The sequence below is a fragment of the Oncorhynchus clarkii genome, chromosome 5 (genome assembly GCF_045791955.1).
Source record: "Oncorhynchus clarkii lewisi isolate Uvic-CL-2024 chromosome 5, UVic_Ocla_1.0, whole genome shotgun sequence".
In the NCBI taxonomy this organism is placed as follows: domain Eukaryota; kingdom Metazoa; phylum Chordata; class Actinopteri; order Salmoniformes; family Salmonidae; genus Oncorhynchus; species Oncorhynchus clarkii.
Window position 1 is genome coordinate 58420274 of NC_092151.1, and position 6431 is coordinate 58426704.

Here is a 6431-nt window from a genome sequence, read left to right on the forward strand (position 1 = left end):
CCTACCTGCACTCACCAGGGCTGTCTACCCTACCTGCACTCACCAGCTCTGTCTACCCTACCTGCACTCACCTGTTCTGTCGACCCTACCTGCACTCACCTGCTCTGTCTACCCTACCTACACTCACCAGCTCTGTCTACCCTACCTGCACTTACCAGGGTTTTCTCCAATTCAAAATCAGCACACTAAACATACTTTACATTGTTTGCGAGATCAAAAATAATACCACTATAATCCAAGTGTTTATTTTTGAAAGTTGCTTTCATTTCAGGCCATTTGTAAACAATTCAACTATTAAATTATTACTTTTTTCAATTCCACAAAAAATGAACACCCATCAAAATAAAGTTATCTTTCTACTCTTTCTTGTGATGTAAGTGTTGAGATGATGTGTTAAATCCCAGACAAAGCGTTGGCATTCTTATAGATTCAATGGAAAGCCAATGTATTCCATTGAGCCCATTTCAGCCATTACCAGGGTGTGTTTGACAGGTCATTACAAACATTTCCGCGGTCGTAACGTTAACATGAAAAATCGAAAGGCACAAGCAAGCGTATGAAAGAGTTGCAGGAGTAAAATGAAAGCAATCAATCCAGCGAGATTTATGTAACAAGGGGATTTTGCACACCTCAAACACAGGAAATAGATGGCTGAAAAAGACAGATCCTCATGTGGGCGGGGCGTACATGTTGCTAATAAAAGGGTAGAAAACATTTTGCAGTGGTGGAAAAAGTACCAAATTGTCATACTTGAGGAAAAGTTAAGATACCTTTATAGAAAATGACTCAAGTAAAAATGAAAGTCACCCTGTAAAATTCTACTTGAGTAAAAGTCTAAAAGTATTTGGTTTTAAATATACTTAAGTATAAAAAGTAAATGTAATTGCTAAAATATACTTAAGTATCAAAAGTAAAAGTAAAAGTATAAATCGTTTCAAATTCCTTATATTAAGCAAACCAGACCATTTAAAAAATACAAGTTTTACGGATAGCCAGGGGCACTCTCCAACACTCATTTACAAACAAAGTATGTGTTTAGTGAGTCCACCAGATCAGAGGCACTAGGGATGACCAGGGGTGTTCTCTTGATAAGTGTGTGAATTAGACCCTTTTCCTGTCCTGCTAAGCATTCAAAATGTTAAGAGTACTTTTGGGTGTCAGGGAAAATGTACGGAGTAAAAAGTATACATTTTCTTTAGGAATGTAGTGAAGTAAAAATAAAAGTTGTCAAAAATATAAATAGTAAAGTATAGATATCCCAAAAAACTACTAAAGTAGTACTTTCAAGGATTTTTACTTAAAAGTACTTTACACCACTGACGTTTTGCACAGTCCAAAAAATAACACAAGCCCACATGCTAGGATGGATATGAGGTACGTCAGATAAAAAGGCTGTCGTAAGCAGGTACTGTACAGTCTTTTGTGCTTGGTCCTGCTTATGAACTCTAGCAATGAGAGGCTGCAAAGAGACAGCTGACTAAGAGAACCAAGTCATGCTGAGAAAAACACACGCACACACACAGCACAGCTCCAGCACGGCTCACTGTAATCCTAATGTACCGTGTCTCAGCCCGGCAAGATGCTCGGATAACACGCACAATGCCATGCTGTGTTTGAGGCTTACCAAGGTCCTTACGGGGTTGTAAATGTAATTTCCCAGATCGAAGTTCATGATATATCCCTGTAACGTTGAAGAAGTTGAGCGGTACCATTGATCTGAATACAATGGGCTCCTTTAGGAGCCAGGCCCATCCTCTGGTTGTGTGGGGCTGGCCACATGGAGGCTGTAAAAGACACATGACAGTGCATGGTCTTTCTTTACAGCAATGAGGGAGGCAACTCACTATTAATCAAACCAGTTTAAATCACTCATGCACAAGTGCACATACGCACACACACCTTTAAAAATGTGTGTTACTCGATGCAGTGGATTGAGCCACAGCGGCTGGAACAGAAGACCTGGTGAACTCAGGAGGATCAGACATACGGTCTCCACAAAGACAAGGCCAGTGGGTCCATCAGCCCTCACTCACCCAGTATCCCCATCACAAGCTCACAGCCCCACCGCACAAAGTGCAGTTCACCACCAAACTAGGCTACTGCACTCAGAATGCACTCACACTGCACTCAGTCTCTAACCCATCAACAAACCCCACAGAGAAATCCCACAGAGAGGGGTCAGCTCCCAAACAACGGCTCAAATAACTAGAAACACTCTCTATGACCATGTTTTCAACATGACCTTGTCAGACCTCAGACTTCTTCAAATGGACTTTCTTTTTTAGAAACAAAATCATGGTGTGCAGAGTACACACACCCTGACGCCCTCTCACAGACCCATGCTGTCCTGGAATACATTCATATCCACCTGTTGATCAACATTGAATCCTTAGGCATTGAAACTGTCATAACACATGACATAGCTGCAACATATTTTCCAACGCTGCAAAGAGGAAGTGCTCAAGGAAGAAAACAATGTTGTTTAACCCAAATGGATCACCCTATTAGAGAGCATTTACGTAAGGCTGTGTTTCAGGAATTATCTGGAGCACGGATAATGTGTTAACACGCATTTATCCGTCTTACTAAGTTCAATTACATAATGTCAAACTCTGCTCTGATGTCACGCATATGTACTACAGCAACAATACCCAAGGACAGAGTCTGTTACCTGTCTTCGTTCAAATCCACCTGAGCAAACCCATTTTTTTTCAGTTGCTGTAAAATAGTAATCTATATGGTTACCATTTTCTCTAAACAGTCACATCGGTGATATCAGTGGTAGCCTGATAGGAAACACAGTCTGATACTGTACATAAATGCATGGTTAATAAAAGTAAATATATGACTGCTTTTATTATGCTCATAGCCATGGCAAAGTACAGGGAGTAGTGAAGCGCAGTTCCCACAGTCACAGAACTAGGGCATTCAAAACCATAGAGATATAGATCTATGTGTTCTGAACTCATAAAACCCATCATAACTCTGTCTCTCATTATTCACAGTGAGAGGCCAGATCTCCACTGGGGATTTCGGGGTATTCCAGGGACTGCTGATGGGGTGGCTCTGCTTAGTGATGCATGTTTTGGCCCTGCCGATACTCAACATTTAGTCTATCCCGTCTGCAGCACTAAATGGACGCCTACGGACAGAGGCTGGCAGACTGACTGCATGTTAATTAATACGGCCTGCTGTCCTACCTATCCTAATACAGTTCACTCAGGTTCACAAACCAGATGAAACTGTTTTGCCATTCACTTTGCAAAAGTGCATGCTGTCTGTTTAACCCTAAAAGTGCCAACAGGGATACATTTTGACCCCAAGTTGTCAAAAATGTCAAACCTTTTTTTGATCTTTCTGAAAAATTGGGACTTTGTCAATCATCTAGTTACTGACAAATATGGAGAAATTAACAAATCATTTATCTTTTGTATACTGGTGCTAAGATGAACATGTAGACTCGATAGTACACTTTGTGATAAAAGCACCACATTTGGCACAGAGGTACCGTACATGTACAGTGCATTCAAAGTATTCTGACCCATTCCTTTTTTCCACATTTTGTTACGTTACAGCCTTGTTGTAAGGGCGTTCGTCTGTAGGAGGAAGAGAAGCGGACCAAAGCGCAGCGTGGTGGTTATTCATGTTTTAATAAATCGCTACACATGAACAAACTAACAAAAACAAGAAATGTGAAAACGCAAAACAGTCCTATCCTGTGACACCAAACACAGTGACAGGAACAATCACCCACAAACACACAGTGAAACCCAGGCTACCTAAGTATGATTCTCAATCAGAGACAACTAATGACACCTGCCTCTGATTGAGAACCATACTAGGCCGAAAACATAGAAATGCCCCAAAACATAGAAAAACAAACATAGACTGCCCACCCAACTCACGCCCTGACCATACTAAATAAATACAAAACAACAGAAATAGAGGTCAGAACGTGACAGTACCCCCCCCCAAAGGTGCGGACTCCGGCCGCAAAACCTTGACCTATAGGGGAGGGTCTGGGTGGGCGTCTGTCCGCGGTGGCGGCTCTGGCGCGGGACGCGGACCCCACTTCACCATTGTCTTAGTCCGCCTTATTGTCCGCCTCCCTGGCTTACTCACCATGACCACCCCTCTCAATGACCCCACTGGACAGAGGGGCTGCTCGGGACAGAGGGGCAGCTCGGGACAGAGGTGAAGCAGCTGCTCGGGACAGAGGGGCGATAGCAGCTCGGGACAGAGGGGCGATAGCAGCTCGGGACAGAGGGGCAGCTGCTCGGGACAGAGGGGCAGCTGCTCGGGACAGAGGGGCGGCAGCCGCTCGGGACAGAGGGGCGGCAGCTGCTCGGGACAGAGGGGCAGCTGCACTGGCGGCCCCTGGCTTACTGGCGGCACTGGCGGCCCCTGGCTGACTGGCGGCACTGGCGGCCCCTGGCTGACTGGCGGCACTGGCGGCCCCTGGCTGACTGGCGGCACTGGCGGCCCCTGGCTGACTGGCGGCACTGGCGGCCCCTGGCTGACTGGCGGCACTGGCGGCCCCTGGCTGACTGGCGGCACTGGCGGCCCCTGGCTGACTGGCGGCACTGGCGGCCCCTGGCTGACGGGCGGCACTGGCGGCCCCTGGCTGACGGGCGGCACTGGCGGCCCCTGGCAGACGGGCGGCACTGGCGGCTCCTGGCAGACGGGCGGCACTGGCGGCTCCTGGCAGACGGGCGGCACTGGCGGCGCTGGGCAGACGGGCGGCGTTGGCGGCGCTGGGCAGACGGGCGGCGTTGGCGGCGCCGGGCAGACGGGAGGCTCAGCTGGTGCTGGGCAGACGGGAAGCTCAGCTGGCGCTGGGCAGACGGGAAGCTCAGCTGGCGCTGGGCAGACGGGAAGCTCAGCTGGCGCTGGGCAGACGGGAAGCTCCGGCAACGCTGGAGAAGAGGAAGGCCCTGGTAGCGCCGGAGAGGCGGGAGACTCCGGCAGCGCTGGAGAGGAGAGAGCCCCTGCAAGGATGGGCCGGAGAGACAGCCTGGTACGGGGAGCTGCCACCGGAGGGCTGGTGCGTGGAGGTGGTGATGGATAGACCGGGCCGTGCAGGCGCACTGGAGCTCTTGAGCACCGAGCCTGCCCAACCTTACCCGGTTGAATGGTCCCGGTTGCCCTGCCAGTGCGGCGAGGTGGAATAGCCCGCACTGGGCTATGCAGGCGAACCGGGGACACCGTGCGCAAGGCTGGTGCCATGTAAGCCGGCCCAAGGAGACGCACTGGAGACCAGATGCGTAGAGCCGGCTTCATGGCACTTGGCTCGATGCCCACTCTAGCCCGGCCGATACGCGGAGCTGGAATATACCGCACCGGGCTGTGCACCCGCACTGGGGACACCGTGCGCTCCACAGCATAACACGGTGCCTGCCCGGTCTCTCTAGCCCCCCGGTAACCACAGGAAGTTGGCTCAGGTCTCCTACCTGGCGTAGCCATACTCCCTGTTAGCCCCCCCCCCAAGAATTTTTTGGGGCTGACTCCCGGGCTTCCTTGCCAACCGTGTTCCCTCATATCGCCGGCTCCTCTCTCCGGCTGCCTCTGCTCTCCTCGCTGCCTCCACCTGTTCCCATGGAAGGCGATCCTTTCCCGCCAGGATCTCCTCCCATGTGTAGCAACCCTTGCCGTCCAACACATCATCCCAAGTCCATTCCTCCTTGTGCCGCTGTTGCCCGTTACCACGCCGCTTGGTCCTGTTGCGGTGGGTGATTCTGTAAGGGCGTTCGTCTGTAGGAGGAAGAGAAGCGGACCAAAGCGCAGCGTGGTGGTTATTCATGTTTTAATAAATCGCTACACATGAACAAACTAACAAAAACAAGAAATGTGAAAACGCAAAACAGTCCTATCCTGTGACACCAAACACAGTGACAGGAACAATCACCCACAAACACACAGTGAAACCCAGGCTACCTAAGTATGATTCTCAATCAGAGACAACTAATGACACCTGCCTCTGATTGAGAACCATACTAGGCCGAAAACATAGAAATGCCCCAAAACATAGAAAAACAAACATAGACTGCCCACCCAACTCACGCCCTGACCATACTAAATAAATACAAAACAACAGAAATAGAGGTCAGAACGTGACACTTGTTCTAAAATTGGTTAAATAAAAAAAATCCTCATCAATCTACACACAATATCCCATAATGACAAAGTGAAAACAGGTTTTTTGAAAATTTTGTAAATGTATTCAAAATAAAAACAGAAATGCCTTATTTACATAAGTATTCAGAACCTTTGTTATGGGACTCGAAATTGAGATCAGGGGCATCCTGTTTCCATTGATAATACTAGAGGTGTTTCTACAACTTGATTGGAGTCCACTTGCAGTAAATTCAAATGATTGGACATGATTTGGAAAGGCACACACCTGTCTATATAAGGTCTCACAGTTGACAGTG